Source organism: Pseudophryne corroboree, chromosome 2 (assembly GCF_028390025.1).
Source record: "Pseudophryne corroboree isolate aPseCor3 chromosome 2, aPseCor3.hap2, whole genome shotgun sequence".
NCBI lineage: Eukaryota > Metazoa > Chordata > Amphibia > Anura > Myobatrachidae > Pseudophryne > Pseudophryne corroboree.
In genome coordinates, this window is record NC_086445.1 from 473,296,770 (window position 1) to 473,322,465 (window position 25,696).

The window sequence follows — 25,696 nt, forward strand, 5'->3', positions numbered from 1 at the left end:
GCTCCGTGTTAGCTCCTCCTTCAATGTCTCCAGCTTCTTCTGCAAAAGCCTGATGAGGGGAATGACCTGACTCAGGCTGGCAGTGTCTGAACTGACTTCACGTGTGGCAAGTTCAAAGGGCATCAGAACCTTGCACAACGTTGAAATCATTCTCCACTGCGCTTGAGACAGGTGCATTCCACCTCCTATATCGTGCTCAATTGTATAGGCTTGAATGGCCTTTTGCTGCTCCTCCAACCTCTGAAGCATATAGAGGGTTGAATTCCACCTCGTTACCACTTCTTGCTTCAGATGATGGCAGGGCAGGTTCAGTAGTTTTTGGTGGTGCTCCAGTCTTCTGTACGTGGTGCCTGTACGCCGAAAGTGTCCCGCAATTCTTCTGGCCACCGACAGCATCTCTTGCACGCCCCTGTCGTTTTTTAAAAAATTCTGCACCACCAAATTCAAGGTATGTGCAAAACATGGGACGTGCTGGAATTTGCCCATATTTAATGCACACACAATATTGCTGGCGTTGTCCGATGCCACAAATCCACAGGAGAGTCCAATTGGGGTAAGCCATTCCACGATGATCTTCCTCAGTTGCCGTAAGAGGTTTTCAGCCGTGTGCGTATTCTGGAAACCGGTGATACAAAGCGTAGCCTGCCTAGGAAAGAGTTGGCGTTTGCGAGATGCTGCTACTGGTGCCGCCGCTGCTGTTCTTGCGGCGGGAGTCCATACATCTACCCAGTGGGCTGTCACAGTCATATAGTCCTGACCCTGCCCTGCTCCACTTGTCCACATGTCCGTGGTTAAGTGGACATTGGGTACAACTGCATTTTTTAGGACACTGGTGAGTCTTTTTCTGACGTCCGTGTACATTCTCGGTATCGCCTGCCTAGAGAAGTGGAACCTAGATGGTATTTGGTAACGGGGGCACACTGCCTCAATAAATTGTCTAGTTCCCTGTGAACTAACGGCGGATACCGGACGCACGTCTAACACCAACATAGTTGTCAAGGCCTCAGTTATCCGCTTTGCAGCAGGATGACTGCTGTGATATTTCATCTTCCTCGCAAAGGACTGTTGAACAGTCAATTGCTTACTGGAAGTAGTACAAGTGGGCTTACGACTTCCCCTCTGGGATGACCATCGACTCCCAGCAGCAACAACAGCAGCACCAGCAGCAGTAGGCGTTACACGCAAGGATGCATCGGAGGAATCCCAGGCAGGAGAGGACTCGTCAGAATTGCCAGTGACATGGCCTGCAGGACTATTGGCATTCCTGGGGAAGGAGGAAATTGACACTGAGGGAGTTGGTGGGGTGGTTTGCGTGAGCTTGGTTACAAGAGGAAGGGATTTACTGGTCAGTGGACTGCTTCCGCTGTCGCCCAAAGTTTTTGAACTTGTCACTGACTTATTATGAATGCGCTGCAGGTGACGTATAAGGGAGGATGTTCCGAGGTGGTTAACGTCCTTACCCCTACTTATTACAGCTTGACAAAGGCAACACACGGCTTGACACCTGTTGTCCGCATTTCTGTTGAAATACTTCCACACCGAAGAGCTGATTTTTTTGGTATTTTCACCAGGCATGTCAGTGGCCATATTCCTCCCACGGACAACAGGTGTCTCCCTGGGTGCCTGACTTAAACAAACCACCTCACCATCAGAATCCTCCTGGTCAATTTCCTCCCCAGCGCCAGCAACACCCATATCCTCCTCATCCTGGTGTACTTCAACACTGACATCTTCAATCTGACTATCAGGAACTGGTCTGCGGGTGCTCCTTCCAGCACTTGCAGGGGGCGTGCAAATGGTGGAAGGCGCATGCTCTTCACGTCCAGTGTTGGGAAGGTCAGGCATCGCAACCGACACAATTGGACTCTCCTTGAGGATTTGGGATTTCGAAGAATGCACAGTTCTTTGCGGTGCTTTTGCCAGCTTGAGTCTTTTCAGTTTTCTAGCGAGAGGCTGAGTGCTTCCATCCTCATGTGAAGCTGAACCACTAGCCATGAACATAGGCCAGGGCCTCAGCCATTCCTTGCCACTCCGTGTGGTAAATGGCATATTGGCAAGTTTACGCTTCTCCTCCGACAATTTTATTTTAGGTTTTGGAGTCCTTTTTTTACTGATATTTGGTGTTTTGGATTTGACATGCTCTGTACTATGACATTGGGCATCGGCCTTGGCAGACGACGTTGCTGGCATTTCATCGTCTCGGCCATGACTAGTGGCAGCAGCTTCAGCACGAGGTGGAAGTGGATCTTGATCTTTCCCTAATTTTGGAACCTCAACATTTTTGTTCTCCATATTTTAATAGGCACAACTAAAAGGCACCTCAGGTAAACAATGGAGATGGATGGATACTAGTATACAATTATGGATGGACTGCCGAGTGCCGACACAGAGGTAGCTATAGCCGTGGACTACCGTACTGTACTGTGTCTGCTGCTAATATAGACTGGTTGATAATGAGATGTAGTATGTATAAAGAAGAAAGAAAAAAAAAACACGGGTAGGTGGTATACAATTATGGATGGACTGCCGAGTGCCGACACAGAGGTAGCTACAGTCGTGGACTACCGTACTGTACTGTGTCTGCTGCTAATATAGACTGGATGATAATGAGATGTAGTATGTATAAAGAAGAAAGAAAAGAAAAAACCACGGGTAGGACTAGGTGGTATACAATTATGGATGGACTGCCGAGTGCCGACACAGAGGTAGCTACAGCCGTGGACTACCGTACTGTACTGTGTCTGCTGCTAATATAGACTGGTTGATAATGAGATGTAGTATGTATAAAGAAGAAAGAAAAAAAAAACCACGGGTAGGTGGTATACAATTATGGATGTACTGCCGAGTGCCGACACAGAGGTAGCTACAGCCGTGGACTACCGTACTGTACTGTGTCTGCTGCTAATATAGACTGGATGATAATGAGATGTAGTATGTATAAAGAAAAAAGAAAAAAAAACCACGGGTAGGTGGTATACAATTATGGATGGACTGCCGAGTGCCGACACAGAGGTAGCTACAGCCGTGGACTTCCGTACTGTACTGTGTCTGCTGCTAATATAGACTGGATGATAATGAGATGTAGTATGTATAAAGAAGAAAGAAAAAAAAAACCACGGGTAGGTGGTATACAATTATGGATGGACTGCCGAGTGCCGACACAGAGATAGCTACAGCCGTGGACTACCGTACTGTACTGTGTCTGCTGCTAATATAGACTGGATGATAATGAGATGTAGTATGTATAAAGAAGAAAGAAAAAAAAAACCACGGGTAGGTGGTATACAATTATGGATGGACTGCTGAGTGCCGACACAGAGGTAGCTACAGCCGTGGACTACCGTACTGTACTGTGTCTGCTGCTAATATAGACTGGATGATAATGAGATGTAGTATGTATAAAGAAGAAAGAAAAAAAAACCCACGGGTAGGTGGTATACAATTATGGATGGACTGCCGAGTGCCGACACAGAGGTAGCTACAGCCGTGGACTACCGTACTGTACTGTGTCTGCTGCTAATATAGACTGGATGATAATGAGATGTAGTATGTATAAAGAAGAAAGAAAAAAAAAACCACGGGTAGGTGGTATACAATTATGGATGGACTGCCGAGTGCCGACACAGAGGTAGCTACAGCCGTGAACTACCGTACTGTGTCTGCTGCTAATATAGACTGGTTGATAATGAGATGTAGTATGTATAAAGAAGAAAGAAAAAAAAAACCACGGGTAGGTGGTATACAATTATGGATGGACTGCCGAGTGCCGACACAGAGGTAGCTACAGCCGTGGACTACCGTACTGTACTGTGTCTGCTGCTAATATAGACTGGTTGATAATGAGATGTAGTATGTATAAAGAAGAAAGAAAAAAAAAACCACGGGTTGGTGGTATACAATTATGGATGGACTGCCGAGTGCCGACACAGAGATAGCTACAGCCGTGGACTACCGTACTGTACTGTGTCTGCTGCTAATATAGACTGGATGATAATGAGATGTAGTATGTATAAAGAAGAAAGAAAAAAAAAACCACGGGTAGGTGGTATACAATTATGGATGGACTGCCGAGTGCCGACACAGAGGTAGCTACAGCCGTGGACTACCGTACTGTACTGTATCTGCTGCTAATATAGACTGGATGATAATGAGATGTAGTATGTATAAAGAAGAAAGAAAAAAAAAACCACGGGTAGGTGGTATACAATTATGGATGGACTGCCGAGTGCCGACACAGAGGTAGCTACAGCCGTGAACTACCGTACTGTGTCTGCTGCTAGTATAGACTGGATGATAAATAATGATATAAAATATATATATATATCACTACTGCAGCCGGACAGGTATATATTATATAATGACGGACCTGCTGGACACTGTCTGTCAGCAGAATGAGTTTTTTAATTTTTATAGAATAAAAAAACACCACACAAGTCACACGACGAGTGTACTTTTTCAGGCAGACATTCAATCACAATATACTATACTGGTGGTCAGTGTGGTCAGGTCACTGGTCACAGTGGTCAGTGGTCAGTCACACTGGCAGTGGCACTCTGGCAGCAAAAGTGTGCACTGTTTAATATGTACTCCTGGCTCCTGCTATAACCTATAACTGCTCCCCAGTCTCCCCCACAATTAAGCTGTGTGAGCACAGTCAGATATTATACATAGATGATGCAGCACACTGGGCTGAGCACAGATATGGTATGTGAGTGTGACTGAGTCACTGTGTATCGTTTTTTTCAGGCAGAGAACAAGAACAGAACGGATTATTAAATAATAATAAATTATAAAACTGCACTGGTGGTCAGGTCACTGGTCATCAGTCACTAGTATAACTCCTCCTAAGCTCCAGTAAGTAAATGAAGTGTCTCACTCTCACTCTCCTATCTATTTTAATTTCTAAACGGAGAGGACGCCAGCCACGTCCTCTCCCTATCAATCTCAATGCACGTGTGAAAATGGCCGCGACGCGCGGCTCCTTATATAGAATCCGAGTCTCGTGATAGAATCCGAGCCTCGCGAGAATCCGACAGCGTGATGATGACGTTCGGGCGCGCTCGGGTTAACCGAGCAAGGCGGGAAGATCCGAGTCGCTCGGACCCGTGTAAAAAAACATGAAGTTCGGGCGGGTTCGGATTCAGAGAAACCGAACCCGCTCATCTCTAGTTAAGGGTCCCATCATTTTTGTCCATGCTATTTTCATTTGTTTATTTATTTATTCAAAATAGTCTGTTGAATAAAAAATCTGATGCAAAGTCTGTTTTCTATTACATACGGAATAAACAATGCTGTATACCAATTTCTTTTGTCAAGTTATTTTAGTGAAAACTGATTTAATCTTTTCTCACGTGTGTGTGTGTGTGTGTGTATTTATAGCTACAGTGCAAATTGCAATATCACCATTATCAAAACTTATCCACAGTGCATTTGCAATACAGATACAGTAGGATAAGTGTTTGACATGTCACGTGTAGTTAATTATTTATCTAAGCTTTCCCCTGTATTATGTGCTATGCGCTGCTTACCATCTCTCTAACTCAGCCATTTTGCCTCAGCATGCCATCTGGAGAAAAAAAAATCATAGTTTGTAGAACAGAAGTTCTGAATCAGCCGCCAAGCAACTGCACAGTGGAAATTGAAAGACTAGCTCTCATACTGTATAGATTTTCTATTTTCTCTCCTAGTGCAATTTAATAAACCGATAAATACTGTAAGTGTCTGTTAGATGAGGGAGGAGGACAAATCAGTTATTTATTTGTATTGCTGAAAGTCCACCCATTAAAACATAAAATGCATTTAACTGCATTTATAGCTCCAGTAGCTTTAGTCCCATATCAAAAATCTATGAGCTGAACTGCAGGTGGAAGTAGCAGTATAGAAAAGGCTGATTCATACTGCAATGGGTTTAGTCATTTTCCTATTGCATCTTCATTATATTCTGCAATTGTGAATCATTTTTTTCATACACTGAACATTTCAGTAAATGTGGTTGGCCAGGCAATCTTTCAAAAGAAAGCAGGAAATTAAAGATTGCTAAAACTATGTTTGCTTATGAAAGGTTACTGTATATAGCTACAGATATAACAGCTGTAAGTTTACCAAGGTACCAGAGTCATCTACAAAGTTCAAGAGATGACACTGAAGATTCATGAATGGTTATACCTAATATTCCACAGCATTGCTAATGGTGTTAAAATAATATGACCTATTTAGGTGTGTCACTTTAAAAAAACAAATCTCAATAATCAGTAATTACCTTCAATGATCTCATTAACTAGCAAAAGCAAATGTTCATAAACTAAAAATGCAGTAGAGGAACAACACCTACAAAATCTATTGAGAAAACGTTCACAATATCATGTAGTTTTGACCTATTTTTGTTCTTAAATTGATATTAATATTATTAACATGCATCTATACTCACTCATTTACAGCCTCTTTTAAAATAACCACCTTACAATTATTGTATCAATTTTGGCCAAAGACGTCAGAAAGCAGGCTAGCTAAACATATTGCCCACACCCAAGAAGCGGCATTTGAATTGCCCATGGGTCCTCCACTTCCAACCTATTCTTATATTGTGGATTAAACAAGTCATGTATAGTATAACAACCCAGGCACAACAGCCATAGGAAAGTATAATGGCCCTCATTCCGAGTTGTTCGCTCGGTATTTTTCATCGCATCGCAGTGAAAATCCGCTTAGTACGCATGCGCAATGTTCGCACTGCGACTGCGCCAAGTAACTTTACTATGAAGAAAATATTTTTACTCACTGCTTTTTCTTCGCTCTGGCGATCGTACTGTGATTGACAGGAAATGGGTGTTACTGGGCGGAAACACGGCGTTTCAGGGGCGTGTGGCTGAAAACGCTACCGTTTCCGGAAAAAACGCAGGAGTGGCCGGAGAAACGGTGGGAGTGCCTGGGCGAACGCTGGGTGTGTTTGTGACGTCAACCAGGAACGACAAGCACTGAAATGATCGCACAGGCAGAGTAAGTCTGGAGCTACTCTGAAACTGCTAAGTAGTTAGTAATCGCAATATTGCGAATACATCGGTCGCAATTTTAAGATGCTAAGATTCACTCCCAGTAGGCGGCGGCTTAGCGTGTGTAACTCTGCTAAATTCGCCTTGCGACCGATCAACTCGGAATGAGGGCCAATAATGGATGAATTGCTCAATGTGTGTGTTGCTGGGTTTCATTCATCAAAAAGGAATATGAAGGATTTTTGACAAAAAATTAGCAATATGTGCAAGATGTAATAATAATAATAATAATAATAATAATAATAATAACATATAACAATGATAATACTTAAAATAAAGCATTGCGATTCTGCAACAGAATGTTGGTATATGCAGCAACACTGTAGCGGGACACATCTGCAATTGGAGAATAGAAGACTCTTTGTTAGGGGCACACTTTTATAATTGTTTGTTATATTCCAATTTCTATTAAAAATTAACTATTATTAAGTATGCACTAAAAGAAACAAGGGATACTTTTAAAAAAGGAAAAAAAACAACCTCTGCCACTGTGCAGCCACTGCGCATTCGCACTTTGCCACCACGTGCAAACTGCGCTCCGGCCGCTGTTGCGGCCGGGTCTTAATGACCCTCTTTGTATTTATTTAGTGTTTATGAACAGAGCAGAAATCTGCCTAATTATCTAAATAATTCATGGATCCAGCCAGCTAAACCTTTCCCCCAGGTGATAGGTCAACAGTCTTTCAGTAACAGTGGCAGTATATATTAGTAGCAAAGCTCAATGCTATTAGAATTATCTACCAGAGGAGTTAGCGTAATGCCACATAACTCTCTTGGTAATACTGTACAAAGAACTTGCTAATCCATCGATTACAGACATATCACGTCGGCCCTGCTGCACAGGCGATGGGCAATATATTGTTAGATATATTGGCATGTCGGTGTGTATGTACGGACAGTCAGATGACCACCCGCACAAAAGCTGCAGCAGCCAACAGTGACTGGCTGCTGAACTGGGTGGGCGCGTGTAAATAACCACCCAGTTCATGAAGTCAGTTCCCGACAGATCGGGCAGTGTGTATGCACAGCACACTGCCCAATCCGGCTTTAGATATATCTGCAGATTAATTGATCTACAGCAGGGGTGGGGAACCTCAGGCCCGCGGGCCGTATAAGGCCCGCAAAGCCACTTGATCAGGCCCTCCCATGCTCACCTAACCAAGGGAGATGCCGGGCGCCCCCTGAGATTTTGTTACTAGCGGGCGCCCGTCTTCTTCCCCTCAGCAGCAGCCGGAGGTAGGAGCTCACTCATGAGCTCCGGCCTCCGGCTCTGGCAGTGTGCGTGTGTACCTGTACGGTGCTATGGGAGAGATGTCATGACGTCTCTCCCATAATTCTGAGGAGCGGGCAGTCAGGCAGAGGGCAAGGGTCCGGAAGCAGGAGCGGGGCTGGTGAGTATTGTGTTTTTTCTTTCTTTTAATGTGTGTGTGTAAGCGGCACTACTAGGGGTCATATCTAGTGGGGGCATATCTACTGGGGGCAGGCTAATTTTGAAGTTGATAATTTTTGTATGGCCCCCAAAGGATTTTATAAATATCCAAACGGCCCTTGGTAGAAAAAAGGTTCCCCACCCCTGATCTACAGATATATCTGTAGGTGTGTACCCAGCATAAAAGACATATAAAACCTCTTTGTCACTAAGCCTGCATTCTCTAATATTGTTGCAACTTAAGGCAACTATAAATTGTTGCAGCTTTCTATTAAATGTTATACAATCTCTGATATCAAGCAGAAAAGTGCACCACTGATAAGTTAACCAACCTTATGTACAAATATGAGTTATGGACAATAGGCTGTTCACATAATATTTAGTTCTTTATATATAACTTGATAACAATATAGTGTTTAGTATTGTTAGTTATAGTAAATAAAAGAGGAAAAAGGAGGAATCTGGACTGCATACCCTATTACTAAAGATATTAAAGCCCCTTTTACATTGCCAATGCCGGATCCCACCCGGGAATTGGAAATGGATCCATTCCAGGTGGGATCCGCCATTAGACCCTAGCTGCTGGCTTCCTGACTCAGCAATTTTCCGGGTTGGTTGCCATAGCGTCGGGGGGCGGAGGCGGCGCTGGGAGATGAGTTCATCTCCGCACAGCCACTCCCTATGTAGAGAACGGGTCCCGGGTTGATGCCCGTTTACACAGCCACTGACCCGGTATTCAGTCCGGGAATATCACTGCTTATAACCCGGGATAAATTACCAGGTCAGGCGACCCGGGAATTCTCATGGGGCCCTTTCACATCGCACAGTGACCCATGTCAACCCTGCAATATATCAGGTCGATACAGGGTTGTTTTTGCGATGTGAAAGAGGTACCTGAGGTGCCATCATGCTGAGGCTTCCAATACTGTGTTGGAGGAAGAGAAAAGCTGATGCTACTAGCCCTAAGAACACTGACTGTATAAATAATTTAAATAAACCCTCACAATTAACATGGTGTGTTGTTTTTAGCACACATTTGCACAAATATATGGTTCCATGAACCGTGACCAGGTGACTTCATTTCACATGGGACACTAACATTTCTAATACTATCACATTATAAAAACTTATCTAGGCCTTACCTTCAAATAGAGCCCTTATTAATGTGTGATCTGAAATGTGCGTTCTCTGCTATTTAAAACACCTGAGGGCAAATGGGAGGGGTGCCAATACCAGCATGAAGGAGCCTGACATTCAAGTGTACAATATATACACACATATAGAGGAAAAGGGGGGGAGCTGGACAGTATTAGAAGACAGTATTAGAAATGCCCACATATTTACGTAAATGTGTGCTAAAAACTTCACTTATATGCCATGCTAATTGTGAGGGTTTATTTAAGTTATTTATACTTTCAGTGTTCTTAGTGCTAGTAGTGTGCATCAGCCTTTCTCTTCCTCCAACATAGTTATAATACATGTAAGTAAAGCTGGGTACACACGAGATGATACACTCAATGAGCAATATCGCCTAGTGTTTTCCTACCCTCCCAGGCAGCCGATATAGTGCCTATATACTGAATGATATCACTGACGATATTGTTCAGTGATGTCACCCCGCTGCCAGCCCTAACATGCAGTTTTGGCCACCAAAATTTACCTGCATGCACAGACAACAAAAATATCATTAATGAACCGCGGGAATGTAACATGTTTACTATATAGTACATACACACTGGGCAATATTACAAGCAATATTGCTCAGAAGGGAAAAATAAGCGATATTGGCCCTCATTCCAAGTTGTTCGCTCGTTGCAGAGTTTCGCTATATTGCGATTAGTCGCTTACTGCGCATGCGCAAGTTTCGCAGAGCGCATGCGCTTAGTTATTTTACTCAAAAGTTAGGTATTTTACTCACAGCATAACGAGGATTTTTCATCGTTCTGGTGATCGGAGTGTGATTGACGGGAAGTGGGTGTTTCTGGGCGGAAACTGGCCGTTTTATGGGTGTGTGCGAAAAAACGCTGCCGTTTCTGGAAAAACGCGGGAGTGGCTGGAGAAACGGGGGAGTGTCTGGGCGAACGCTGGGTGTGTTTGTGACGTCAAACCAGGAACGAAACTGACTGAACTGATCGCAGTGGCAGAGTAAGTCCCGAGCTACTCAGAAACTGCAAAGAAATTTCTATTCACAATTATGCGACTCTTTCGTTCGCAATTCTGCAAAGCTAAGATTCACTCCCAGTAGGCGGCGGCTTAGCGTGTGCAAAGCTGTAAAAAGCAGCTAGCGAGCGAACAACTCGGAATGAGGGCCATTACTCATAATATTGCGTATTGTCTACCTGGTTTAAGAGCATACGGGAGGCTGCAGGTAGACTAGGCATGACACAATTTTTTTTTACTTGGAGGAGAGTGTCTCAGGGTACTGTATATACAAGAATAAAGTTTGTTAGTGATAGAAGTTAGCAACCAAAGATTTGCCTAGTACTGTATTGACTCTGCACTGTTTTACCTAAATTTGTATTAATTGATGTTTTTAATGCTATTTGCTAGCAACATTCCATGTCCCGACAGAATCATTTTGACGTCTATTTCTTCTGCAGTATTTGATTCTGTGAAATAAAGAGTGTTAACTTGTTACAGAACCAATATAGATACTGGACTTCAATTTCTTGGGGGAGAGTTGATAATTAAGTTATTCACTGATTTATTAGTTCTAGAATGAAGGGTTACCCAAACATATACAGGCCACCAGGTCAGGAAGAGGAACTGGACAAGAACCTTTTGCAGTACATAACTAAAATGGTGTCACGATCCGGGTATCTGGACGCCATTACTTACCCTTCAGATGCCTCCTAAGGCTGGCTCAGCGTTCCAGGTCCGGATCCCGCTGCTCCTGAGTTTCCACATGCAGAATGTCAGAGTGGTGATTTCATCAGCCGCGGCCTCCGCTGTGCCCGCGTGGTTAAATGTGCGCTTGTCAGTCTGGCGTCTCCTGTGGCCGGCGTCGCCATTACTGTTTCAATTCTCACATGGATTACAAACCAAACTTCCCTCCAAGTGTCTGCATGGGCGCAGCCATCTTGGATTTTGTCATCTGAGCATTTCCACCAATCTGCTGTCTGTATTGTTGATTTGCCTAATTGCCTAGCCAACCCCTTCCTTGCTGCAGGTATAAGTAAGCTGTGCCTGAGCAAGGAAGGCGTCAGTGCTTTGGTTGTCTAACCTAGTTCCAGTTTGTCTCTCTCCTGTGGTTGTCTTCCAGGTTCCAGCTCCTGTCTCCAGACTTCTGCTATAGAGACCCGCACCAGCATTCCATCTGCGGTGTAGCCTGACTCTCCGATCCATTCTGGACTCACCTGTTTCCAGCTACAACATCACCTGCTTCCAGCTCAGCTTCCAGCAGTGTACAGCTTCTCTTAAAGGGCCAGTGTCCTTTCTGCAGTTTACCACTCTCCACCGGTATTATTATTTCACCGCTCTCAAACAATCACCTGCTTCCAGCCCAGCTTCCAGCAGTGTATAGCTTCTCTTAAAGGGCCGGTGTCCTTTTCTGCAGTTTACCACTCTCCACCGGAATTATTATTTCACCGCTCTCAAACTCCAAACTTCATTATTATTTCATCGCTCTCAAGTTCGTTTATTATTTAACTGGTTCCAGCCAGTATCCACTCCGTACCAACAACAGTCTGGTTCCAGCCAGTATCCACAGCAGCCGTTTTACCTTCAGCAGCCCAGCCTTTCCTGGAACATCAGCTGGTACGATCCTGGGTTCTCTCCATTGCTACAGTCAGGCCTGGTAAGGACTTTCCAACTAGAAGATTATAAGAACTGTCTCACACTACCAGTGCTTGTGGCCCTTGCCACCCTGTAGTACCCAGGAATTGTATTTATCCTCTGTTGACTTTTATGTTTCCTTTTACTGCTGCTGTGTTACGGAGTTTGTCATAATAAACATCATTGACTTTTATCCTGGTTGTCGTGGTCACGCCTTTGGGCAGTTATTCTACATGTTACTTACATGTCTAGGGGTCTGATACAACCTCCCAGGTTCCGTTACATCTCAGCCTCTACAACTGAGGCTGCCTCCCGTCAGCTCAGGCCCTCAGTTGTGACAGTAAGCACTGACCTAATGAATCCAGCCGGAGACCAGGATCAAGCGGCCAGGCCGATGCAAGAACTGGCAGCCCGACTTGAACATCAGGAGGCTGCACAGGGCCACATCATCTGCTGTCTCCAGGATCTCTCTACACAGCTGGATGAGATTCAAACGACCCTCCGTGGACCTGGCACGTCCGGTGCGTCCACTACAGTGACACCAGCTGTAACCCCACCCACCTTACCCATTTCCAGTCCACATCTTCATCTTCCAACGCCAGCAAAATTTGATGGATCTCCAAGGTTCTGCAGGGGATTTCTCAATCAATGTGAAATCCACTTTGAGCTTCTACCTGGCAATTTCTTCAGTGACCGTACCAAAATTGCCTATATCATCTCCCTTCTCAGTGGCTCAGCCCTTGACTGGGCATCACCTTTATGGGAGAAGTCTGATCCCCTGCTATCCTCCTATACTGACTTTGTAGCTACATTCAGGCGCATCTTCGACGAGCCAGGCCGGATAACATCTGCTTCATCTGAGATTCTCCGTTTACGCCAGGGAACACATACTGTGGGACAGTATCTTATACAGTTTAAAATCCTGGCATCCGAACTGGCATGGAACGACGAGGCCCTGTATGCTGCATTCTGGCATGGCTTATCAGAACGCATCAAGGATGAGTTAGCTACCAGAGACTTGCCCTCTAAGTTGGATGAGCTAATTTCTTTTTGCACGAAGGTTGATCTACGTTTCAGAGAGAGAGCAACTGAGCGAGGAAGATCATCTACTCCTAAATCTTCTGCTCCTCCTCCTCGTCAACCATCTCCATCCAAGGATGAGCCTATGCAAATTAGTCGTTCCCGTCTATCTCCCGCTGAGCGCCGAAGACGTCTCTCTGAGTCTCTCTGTCTCTACTGTGCAGCTCCGTCGCACACTATCAATGCCTGTCCCAAACGTCCGGGAAACTCCAGATCCTAGCTCGCCAAGGAGAGGGCCGGCTAGGAGTAATGATCTCCTCTCCATCTCCTCATGACTGTAACCTCCCAGTGTCGCTCCAAATTGCTCAACGTTACAGGAATGTCATTGCCCTCCTTGATTCCGGAGCAGCTGGGAATTTCATAACCGAAGCTTATGTTAAACGGTGGTCCCTACCCACCGAGAGACTGTCCTCGTCCATCTCTTTGACTGCCGTGGATGGCAGCAAGATTTTTGACGCAGTCATTTCCTTAAGGACTCTTCCAGTTCGTCTGAGAGTGGGAGTTCTTCATTCTGAGTATATTTCTTTTTTAGTGATTCCAAGAGCCACACATCCAGTGGTTTTAGGCCTTCCATGGCTCCGTCTCCACAACCCATCAATTGACTGGACGACTACGCAAATACTGGCATGGGGTTCCTCCTGTGCTGAGACTTGTTTAGCCAAAGTTCTTCCTGTTTGTTCTTCCTTCCCCAGGTCATCTGATGTTCCGCCTCCTCCATATCAAGACTTCACGGACGTGTTCAGTAAAGCCTCTGCTGATATCCTTCCTCCTCATAGAGAATGGGACTGCCCAATCGACCTCATTCCAGGGAAGGTTCCACCGCGAGGCCGAACTTATCCGTTGTCTCTGCCTGAGACACACTCCATGGAAGAGTACATCAAAGAGAACCTGGCGAAGGGTTTCATCCGACCATCTTCTTCTCCAGCCGGCGCAGGCTTCTTCTTCGTTAAGAAGAAAGACGGTGGTCTGCGTCCGTGCATCGACTACAGAGGTCTGAACGACATTACCGTCAAGAACCGATACCCTTTACCCCTGATTACCGAGCTCTTTGATAGAGTTAGTGGTGCAACTATTTTCACAAAGCTGGACTTGAGGGGTGCCTATAATCTCATCCGAATCCGTGAGGGTGACGAGTGGAAGACCGCCTTTAACACCCGTGACGGACATTATGAGTACCTCGTCATGCCCTTCGGATTGAGCAACGCTCCAGCAGTCTTCCAGCACTTCGTGAATGAGATTTTCAGGGACATCTTGTACCGCCATGTCGTGGTTTATCTAGACGACATCCTCATCTTTGCTAATAATCTCGAAGATCATCGTTTCTGGGTAAAAGAGGTTCTTTCCCGTCTCCGTGTCAATCACCTCTATTGTAAATTGGAGAAGTGTGTGTTTGAAGTTAAAACCATTCCGTTTCTAGGTTACATTGTGTCCGGTTCCGGACTAGAGATGGATCCTGAGAAACTCCAAGCAATCCAGAATTGGCCTATACCCTTAAGCCTCAAAGGGGTCCAGAGGTTCTTAGGGTTCGCCAATTATTATAGAAAATTTATACGAGACTTTTCCACCATTGTGGCGCCTATCACTGCATTAACCAAGAAAGGTGCTAATCCGTCCAAGTGGTCCGAGGAAGCTACACAGGCCTTTCACCTTCTGAAGCAACGGTTCATCTCTGCACCAGTTCTGAAACAGCCCGACACCGACTCTCCTTTTATCTTAGAGGTAGATGCCTCCTCCGTTGGAGTAGGAGCAGTGTTATCCCAGAGGGCCAAAGATGGACATCTACATCCTTGCAGTGTCTTCTCCCGGAAGTTCTCCCCAGCTGAGCGCAACTATGCCATTGGCGATCAGGAGTTGCTAGCCATCAAGCTCGCTCTGGAGGAGTGGAGATACCTGTTGGAGGGAGCTTCCCACTCAATCACCATACTTACCGACCACAAAAATCTTTTATATCTCAAAGGCGCACAATGTCTGAATCCTCGTCAGGCCAGATGGGCACTTTTCTTCTCTAGGTTTGACTTTAAACTCCAGTTCTGTCCGGGTTCTCAGAATCGTAAGGCCGATGCCCTTTCCCGCTCATGGGAGCAAGAAAATGAGTCCGAGTCTGCAGACAAGCATCCTATTATTAATCCGTTGGCATTCTCCACGGTAGGGATGGACTCTACGCCTCCACCAGGGAAAAGTTTTGTTAAGCCAGTTCTAAGGAAGAAGCTCATGCATTGGGCCCATGCTTCCCGTTTTGCTGGACATACAGGCATTCAGAAAACCCTTGAATTTATTTCTAGGTCCTACTGGTGGCCAACTCTGAAGAAGGACGTTATGGAATTTATTGCCTCCTGCCCAAAGTGTGCCCAACACAAAGTCTCCCGCCAGTCGCCTGCGGGGCAACTGGTTCCATTATCTGTTCCCCGTCGACCTTGGACCCATTTGTCGATGGACTTTGTTTCCGATCTACCTATCTGCAACAAGTTTAATACCATCTGGGTGGTAGTTGACCGGTTCACCAAGATGGCACATTTCATCCCTCTCACCGGTCTTCCGTCAGCTTCCAAGTTGGCTCAAGTGTTTATACAAGAGATCTTCCGACTTCACGGTCTTCCTGAAGAGATCATCTCGGATCGTGGAGTACAATTTGTAGCCAAATTTTGGCGAAGTTTGTGTCAAGCCCTCCAAGTCAAGTTAAAGTTTTCCACGGCTTACCATCCTCAGACCAATGGTCAAACCGAGAGGGTGAATCAGGACTTGGAGGCCTTCCTCCGTATATATGTGTCTTCCTCTCAAGATGACTGGGTTCAACTCCTTCCTTGGGCCGAGTTCAGCCACAACAATCAATACCATTCCTCATCTTCTTCTACACCATTCTTAATTAATTATGGATTCCACCCTAAAGTCCCAGAATTCCAACCGCTTCCCGCAACTTCTGTTCCAGCAGTGGATGTCACCTTGCGTCAGTTTTCAAATAACTGGAGGAACGTCCGCGCAGCCCTGCTTAAAGCCTCATTCAGGTATAAGAAGTTTGCCGATAGAAAGCGTAGAGCGGTTCCTGCTCTCAAGGTGGGTGATCGTGTGTGGCTGTCCACGAAGAATTTGAGGTTGAGAGTTCCCAGCATGAAATTTGCACCTCGCTACATCGGACCCTTCAAGATTGAACAAGTCATCAATCCTGTTGCCTACAGGTTACAGTTACCATCCTTCTTGAAAATACCCAGGACATTTCATGTTTCTTTGTTGAAACCGCTGATCCTGAATCGGTTTCATTCCGCACTTCCTCCAGCTCCCAAAGTTCAGACTCAACGGGGAGTCGAGTACGAGGTGGCCAAGATTTTGGACTCACGTTTCCGTTACGGTCAGTTACAATACCTCATTGACTGGAAGGGCTATGGTCCTGAAGAACGCTCTTGGACCAATGCCTCAGACGTCCATGCTCCTGCCTTGGTCCGAAATTTCCACGCAAAGTTTCCTTTAAAGCCTAAGAAGTGTCCTGGGGCCACTCCTAAAGGGGGGGGGTGCTGTCACGATCCGGGTATCTGGACGCCATTACTTACCCTTCAGATGCCTCCTAAGGCTGGCTCAGCGTTCCAGGTCCGGATCCCGCTGCTCCTGAGTTTCCACATGCAGAATGTCAGAGTGGTGATTTCATCAGCCGCGGCCTCCGCTGTGCCCGCGTGGTTAAATGTGCGCTTGTCAGTCTGGCGTCTCCTGTCTCCTGTGGCCGGCGTCGCCATTACTGTTTCAATTCTCACATGGATTACAAACCAAACTTCCCTCCAAGTGTCTGCATGGGCGCAGCCATCTTGGATTTTGTCATCTGAGCATTTCCACCAATCTGCTGTCTGTATTGTTGATTTGCATAATTGCCTAGCCAACCCCTTCCTTGCTGCAGGTATAAGTAAGCTGTGCCTGAGCAAGGAAGGCGTCAGTGCTTTGGTTGTCTAACCTAGTTCCAGTTTGTCTCTCTCCTGTGGTTGTCTTCCAGGTTCCAGCTCCTGTCTCCAGACTTCTGCTATAGAGACCCGCACCAGCATTCCATCTGCGGTGTAGCCTGACTCTCCGATCCATTCTGGACTCACCTGTTTCCAGCTACAACATCACCTGCTTCCAGCTCAGCTTCCAGCAGTGTACAGCTTCTCTTAAAGGGCCGGTGTCCTTTCTGCAGTTTACCACTCTCCACCGGTATTATTATTTCACCGCTCTCAAACAATCACCTGCTTCCAGCCCAGCTTCCAGCAGTGTATAGCTTCTCTTAAAGGGCCGGTGTCCTTTTCTGCAGTTTACCACTCTCCACCGGAATTATTATTTCACCGCTCTCAAACTCCAAACTTCATTATTATTTCATCGCTCTCAAGTTCGTTTATTATTTAACTGGTTCCAGCCAGTATCCACTCCGTACCAACAACAGTCTGGTTCCAGCCAGTATCCACAGCAGCCGTTTTACCTTCAGCAGCCCAGCCTTTCCTGGAACATCAGCTGGTACGATCCTGGGTTCTCTCCATTGCTACAGTCAGGCCTGGTAAGGACTTTCCAACTAGAAGATTATAAGAACTGTCTCACACTACCAGTGCTTGTGGCCCTTGCCACCCTGTAGTACCCAGGAATTGTATTTATCCTCTGTTGACTTTTATGTTTCCTTTTACTGCTGCTGTGTTACGGAGTTTGTCATAATAAACATCATTGACTTTTATCCTGGTTGTCGTGGTCACGCCTTTGGGCAGTTATTCTACATGTTACTTACATGTCTAGGGGTCTGATACAACCTCCCAGGTTCCGTTACATCTCAGCCTCTACAACTGAGGCTGCCTCCTGTCAGCTCAGGCCCTCAGTTGTGACAAATGGCATTAAAAGGAGAGTTAATAATCATGGGACACTTTAATCTTCCTGATGTAAACTAGGAGGTGTCTGTTGTTAGTTCCACTAGAAGTAGGGACATTTTAAATTCCCTTCAGGGAGCATTCCCTCACCAATTGGTGAGGGAGCCTACTCGGAAAGACACAATATTAGACGTAATACTTACAAATGGAGACAGAATATCGGACGTAAAAGTGGGTGAAAACCTGGGATCCAGTGATCATCAAGCAGTATGGCTCAGCATAAAGACAGAGACTGACTCATCCCATACAAAAAAAAGGTGTTGGATTTTAGGAAGGCTGATTTTGTAGGGATGGGAAAATGTGTAAGCGATTCTTTGGCAGATTGGAAGAACTTGAAAGGAGTGCAGGAGAGGTGGGAAACATTAAAAATATTAAAAGCAACAGACCTTTGTATAAAAAGTGTTAAGAAAAACACAAGGAAAAGTAAGCCAGTGTGGTTTGCGAAAGAAGTAGCATATATTGTGAAAGTAAAAAAAGATGGCTTTTAGTAAATATAAGCATACACAAAATAATGAAGACAAAGAGATATATCTTGTTAGAAGCAGACTAAGAAGGTAATCAGATGTGCAAAGGCACAAGCTGAGGAGAAAATGGCCCAGTCAGTGGGTAAAGGAGGCAAAACTTTTTTTAGGTATATTAGCAAAAGGAAAAAAACAAAAGGCGCAATAATAAAACTAAAGACAGACTGGGAGTCTTGTTGAGGGAGACAATGTAATAGCAGATCATCTTAATAATTATTTTTGCTCAGTATTCAGTACTGAAAGAGAGGGGAAGGGGCCACAGTTAAGTTGCAGGGAATCAGGATATTCAGGAAAATTAAACAAGTACATTTACAGAGGAGAAGGTCCTAACAGAACTCTCAAAGCTGAAAGTGGACAAATCTATGGGGCCAGATGGGATACATCCAAGGATACTAAGAGAACTTAAAGAGGTGCTGGTAGCACCATTAACAGAATTATTCAACCAGTCATTAGCTACAGGACTAATTCCAGAGGACTCGAAAAAAGTGATCATAGTCCCACTGCACAAAAGTGGAAGCAAGGAAGAGGCAAACAACCACATACCAGTGAATCTTACATCAGTAGTGGGGAAACTGATGGAAACACTCTTAAAATAAATAGTTGTAGATTATCTCAAATTCAGCAATTTACAGGATCCCAAACAGCATAGATTCACTAGGGGAAGATAATGTCAAACAAATCTTATTGACTTTTTTGACTGCGTGACTAAAGTAGTGGATAAAGGTGGAGCCATGGATATAGCTCATCTAGACTTTAGTAAGGCTTTTGACAGTGTTCCACATTGCTGACTGCTAAATAAACTTGAAAGTTTGGGTCTGGATACTAGGATTATTGAATGGATAAGATCTTGGTTGCAGGATAGAAAACATAAAGTTGTGGTAAATGGAGTGCATTCACAGGAGGGAAATGTTACCAGTGGAGTACCCCAGGTAGCTGTTCTTGGACCAGTGCTTTTTAATATCTTTATTGGTGACATTGCAAATGGCATTAAAGGGAAAGTATGCCTCTTTGCAGATTATATAAAGGTATGCAACAGGGTAGACACACCAGGAGTAAAGCAAACGATTGAGGATCTAGGTAGACTACAGGAATGGTCAAGAGTGTGGCAATTACAGTTTAATACCAAATATGCAAAATCATGCACATGGGTCTCAAAAAATCCAAAGGCTAAATATAGTATTAATGGCACTATACTGGAAACTACTGAGGAGGAAAGGGATCTAGGAGTCACTATTTCAGGTGGCTTACAGACAGGTAAGAAATGTAATAAAGCAATGAGGAAGACTAGTCAGATGCTTGGCTGCATTGGGAGAGGAATCAGCAGCAGAAAGAAAGAAGTAATAATGCCAATGTATAGGTCAATGGTACGGCCTCATCTAGAATACCATGTTCAATTCTGGAGGCAATATCTTCAAAAGGATATTAATACATTAGAGACTGTACAAAGAAGTGCAACTAAAATGGTGCATGGCTTACATCACAAAAGATACCCAAAAAGACTAAAAAAATATCTCAATATGCGTAGTTTGGAGCAGGGAAAGGGGGGACATGATAAAACCCTTGATATATTTGAAAGTTTGTAACAAAGTCCAGGAGGAAAACATTCTCCAAATGAAGAGAAGCAATAGGACATGAAGACATGCACTGAGACTGGAGGGGAGGAGGTTCAGGGGAAATTTGAGGAAAAATTACTTCACAGAAAGGGTAGTGGACAAGTGTAATAGCCTCCCATCAGAGGTGGCAGAGGCTAAGATGGTAGAGTAATTTAATCATGCTTGGGATAGGCATAAGGATATCCTTACAAAGAAATAAGGATCAAATAAGGTTTGAGATAAAAAATATGGTAAAAAGAGGGGCAGACTAGATGGGGCAAGTGGTTCTTATCTGCCGTCAAATTCTATGTTTCTATGTAACCCTTGGTGGATTACTAAGAACCTCTCATAGGGGTTTGGGTGGAGACATCGATATGAAGATTTGATAACTCTAGTCAAATATCAAGGATATCCATGGTAAGCCAGGGTTACACTAGTGAATTGTTATGCCAAGAAAGCACTATTTTTACTCTGTGGTAACGATATTACATTTTTACTCTAGCTGTGTTACAATTTATACCACAAAGGCCCTATTTGTGTGTAGGGAGTCCAATCCCGGACCCTTTTTTCAATCCCAGGTATCGGGATTGAAAAATGATCAATCTCGGAATTCCCGGGATACCCGGGATTGGCTTTCTTCCTCTGTGTGTGTCCGCCCAGCCCACACCTCCCCTCCTCTCCCCGCCCACCTCGCACATAAATCAACTCATCAAACTGCTGGGACAGGTGGGAGAGGATCTTCCTTCAGCCGCGATGACTGCAGGGGCATCCGGGAGGAGGCGGCGGGTGACGGCCGCTTTACCAGCGGCCTCAGCGGCAGGTCACAGCGCAGTGTGACCTCACAGTCAGTCCAATCCCGGGATTGAATCCCGGCCTATTTTTGGCCTAAAACCCGGGATCCCACCGATCCCAGGATTGGCCTATTCCTGGAAGGAAGTAATGTCCCAGATAGATCACTTTAATGTTATCACTGACCTACTTGAAATTCTTTAAGCACCAATTTGTGGTCAGTGGAGTCCAGCTTGTGATTACGTTAAAGCAACTACCACTTTTTTTCACATCAATGAATCGGTGGTTTCCTCAGAGAAATGAATAACATTTATGGACTTGTCTATTTTTTTTGTGATTTCCAATTAAGACTCCCTATGAGCAATATTTGTGCATTTTTGCTGCTTGAGGGAATTTTGTACTGTATTTTATATTGAGTTAAACTAATAATAATGAGCTGTGGAACATTTGCAAATGAACTGGTTAATATACAGTACAAGGGGTTGAGATTCTTTACCCTTATGTACCTTAAAATAAATTATTTAGTGTCCATTCTCTCCATTCAGTAGTTTATTTTAATAACTGCTAATAAAGAAATAAGTAAAAAACTAAAAATTACACAGACGTGCCAACTGGAAAATATTTACTACCATATATTTACTTCATTTTTTATAAATTTATATTTTTGTTTAAAAAAGTTTTATTCTTTAACTGTAATCATGTATTACATCATTAATTAATTACTAATTGCTTGTAAAACTGTGAATTTGTGTCTGTATTGTCTGATTACCCATGTACTGTAATTTTTCTGTACTGGATGTTCCATCCACTATACAGTGTTGGACTGGAGAATAAAGGGCCCACTGGGCACTGTAATGGTAGGGGCCTAAGCTTAAGAAATATGACCAGCCACCAGAGGGAATGTTTTTAAAAATATACTAATAAATTAATATATTCTTTCCGGGCGCTTTAACAGAGCTGATTTCTTGAGCGGCTGTTAGATTAGGGTGATAGTCAGCCACCACATGTGGCAAAGCAAGCAAAAAGATAAAAGTAGCGCTACCAGGTGCTAATATTCATACAAATATGCAAATTTTAATAAATGATATTAAATACCATAAACACATACACATAAAATCAAATGAACATCAAATACAAATAAAATAAGCCTCAATGCCAGTAATATGACTAAAGTGATTTTCCATGGACTCTATAAAGGCCAAGGGATGATTAAGAATGTTCCAATGCTTTAACATGCAATGACCATGCACGGATACCGGTTTATAATTACCAGGTCCCAAGTGGAAAGATAGCCGGGTATTCCACCTAGCGTGGTGAAGATGATTCAGTCCTACGCCAATGTAAATGGTGGTTCTCCCCTTTTATTAAACGTCCACATAAACGGATTCTGGATCGGTCTCCGGATGGGTGAATATTGAATGGGTAAGAGCTCTAAAGACCACTGTGGGTCATCCCAAACATAAATGTCCAAATTTATAAAAAGCAATGGATGGTCGATTCCATGGACCACTGCAGTTGGTCCCAATCACTGGCCTGGCGACGTCCTGGTCATAGGCTGGCAACTAACGCGTTTCACTGTCTGTTTGGCAGCTTTATCCAGCATGGTCATTGCATGTTAAAGCATTGGAACATTCTTAATCATCACTTGGCCTTTATAGAGTCCATGGAAAATCACTTTGGTCATATTACTGGCATTGAGGCTTATTTTATTTGTATTTGATGTTCATTTGATTTTATGTGTATGTGTTTATGGTATTTAATATCATTTATTAAAATTTACATATTTGTATGAATATTAGCACCTGGTAGCGCTGTTTTTATCTTTTTGCTTGCTTTACCAGAGGGAATGTGACCAGCCACTAGAGGGAGTGTGACTAGCTACAACTTGGCAAACCATTAGTGAGGATATTGTCATACTGCAAAGAACAAAGCCCCTTTGTAAAGGAGGATACAGGGGTATATCAGTACTATCTATATTTTGATTGGCAGGAGGACTAATCTTGGTGTTGTTTTAATAGAAACAAACCTAGCACGCAAGTTCATACATGGCTCTGCTACACCAAGTTATTGACCATCTAATTGAGTATCAATGTATAATTTCAGTGCACAGAGGAGGGGGAGGGTCCCTCGGGCAGTGGGGCCCACCAGAGTATTCTGCTTTATATCTGTGGGCCAATATGGCCCTGGCACTACAGAAACCTTGTGGCACCATATAAAAGGTTATAATATTATAATGAATTATTATATATTATTATAATTATTAACCTGATCCAACATAAGCAATAACATTAATTATCTTAGGGAGAACCATCACTATACATAAAATTGTAAAAATGATGACTTTAGCAATAAAGTTTATAGACTATTTGTAATTCCAGGAAGCAAAGACTTTTGACGATGGATAATACTTAAATAGCATAAAAGAAACTTGGGCGATCCGGCACCGGATTTATAATTAAAGATAGTACTGTAATTAAGAAGAAATACCAAAATTGGACAATAGAGTTCCCTTGTAACTCAAGGGAGAGAAGGGGCAAAAAGTGGCCCTTCCTATGTTGTGTATGGAAAATATATACACATGTATATGTTAGTCTTGTCCTGTTGGTGGTGCACCCAGAGCCAGAAAGTATGCAAACTTTAGAACATGGGGAGAAAAAAGAAGGCTCTTGTGTGGGCGCACTCTTGTAGAAAAAATTCAAAATAATATGATAATTGAGAAAAATTACTTAAAACATAACTTTTATTAGCATAGTTACAATTATATGTTTTTTCCTGAGATCTGTCCTTCAAAATGCAATATATGTAGCATCTTAATTAAAATGTTCTGGTCTCTTTAATGGTAAAGAATGTATGAAAGGGTTGTAGACATTGAATTGGTCATACCCCCATTCCCCTTGACCAGTACAGACTTGCTGTATTGATGGAACCACGGGGTGGTCGACACACAATGATATATGAGAGGTATAAGGTTATGCTCTATGGCTTATAAGAGATTAGAGTAATGATCAAAGGTCATTCCTCTAAGATGATAGACAAAATTCACTTTATACTTATGAGCGTTGAAAACACTGATGATAATAGTAAGAAGTTTTGTACATCACGGTAATGGTGCCACTGACATTAGAATAAAATCAGAAAAATAGTAGAAAGTGGTGATACTGCTGTTGGTGATATTTCCACATAAATGAGGAAGAAATCCTGCTCTACAACACCAAGTATTCCCAGGTGGTCTCCCTTCCTGGTACTGACCTGGCCCAACGTTGTTTAGCTTCCAAGATCAGACGAGATCGGGCGCTGGCAACGTGGTATGGTAGTAGAGGGTTTTATGCGAACGCCAATGAGAGTGCACCTATTTAGGAATATGGAAAATATAGGGTAGAGGTTGATAGAAAAGTATCAGATAAGAATCGTGGAAATGTGTGGATCTGCTTTTTACGTTAGACCCGATTCCAAAATTCCCACTCTCGTGGTGCAATGTACCGAGAATCGTAAATGAGAGTCCACGAAAAAAATTTGGTGATCTTAGAGAAATATATTAATCAAATTGACACTAGGATTAGCAGTTGAAGAAAAACTGGCTGCTGATATGTAATAAAAATATTGAGACAGATAATAACATAATCTGCAATCCTAAGTGAGCTTGATAAATACGTCGTTGCTCTAGTGATGCAATTTTGTTCTAAGGCACAGGAAGAGGCAGGAATCTGCCAAGTTATGTGCTGGTATATCAGATTATCTCCAGACTCTACACGTATGAATCAATTTCCAAATGCATTAACACATGAATCACAAGATATTTGCTATTGCCACCGGCTACAAATAAGATATTGGAGTACTAAGAACCTATACTCCTTATGATGCTGCATTAGTTGCTGAGGAGGTATGAGGTAATACAGGCAGATAAGAACAAATGCATTTCTGGAAAAAATAGATATATATTGTTTGCATGCAACAACTGGTGAAACTTTGGATGTTATCACTGCTTAAATTATAACCAATTAGGTGCCCCTAATTAGTTGTCACTTGTGATACACATAGAAAGCTAGATAATTGGGGCAGATCAGCTGAGATTTACAGTGAAAATTACTATCCGTGGCATGCAGTCACCGGATAGTAGACCTTACGGTTTCACCAAGGATTGAGAAAGCCAACAGAGCACATAGATGGATGTGACAAGATGCCAGGATAGGGTGGTGTCGACGAGACCCCTGTTGTAGGATGCGGAAGACGCGTTTCGCCCTAAGGCTTGTTCACTTCCGGGTTCCGTGTAGTCCGGTGTGGGGAGCGGGCTTTTAAACCTGCTGCTAGTAGAGCTGTCCAATCCGGAGGCGCTATAAGGTGGGTGTAATCTTATGATGTAGGCGGTTGCTAGGAGACCGCAGCGGTAACATCAAATCAGGAGGACGGAAGGTAATCTCATCTCGCGAGATTACGGACGCCATATTGGATAAGGTGGGTGAGATTTTACGATGTAGGCGGTTGCTAGGAGACCGCAGCGGTAACATCAAATCAGAAGGACGGAAGGTAATCTCATCTCGCGAGATTACGAACGCCATATTGGATATGGGAACGGTGTCTGCTGTTTGTATGGGCAGTT

The 25,696-nt window shown here is 43.8% G+C and overlaps 1 non-coding gene across 1 annotated transcript; it reads right to left on the bottom strand.

Annotated features, from left to right (window-relative positions):
- Positions 1-24,299: 24,299 nt before the first annotated feature.
- LOC135053251 (5S ribosomal RNA) lies at positions 24,300-24,418 on the bottom strand. The gene has a single exon (XR_010242626.1). It is a non-coding gene; the product is annotated as a 5S ribosomal RNA (ribosomal RNA).
- Positions 24,419-25,696: the final 1,278 nt, after the last annotated feature.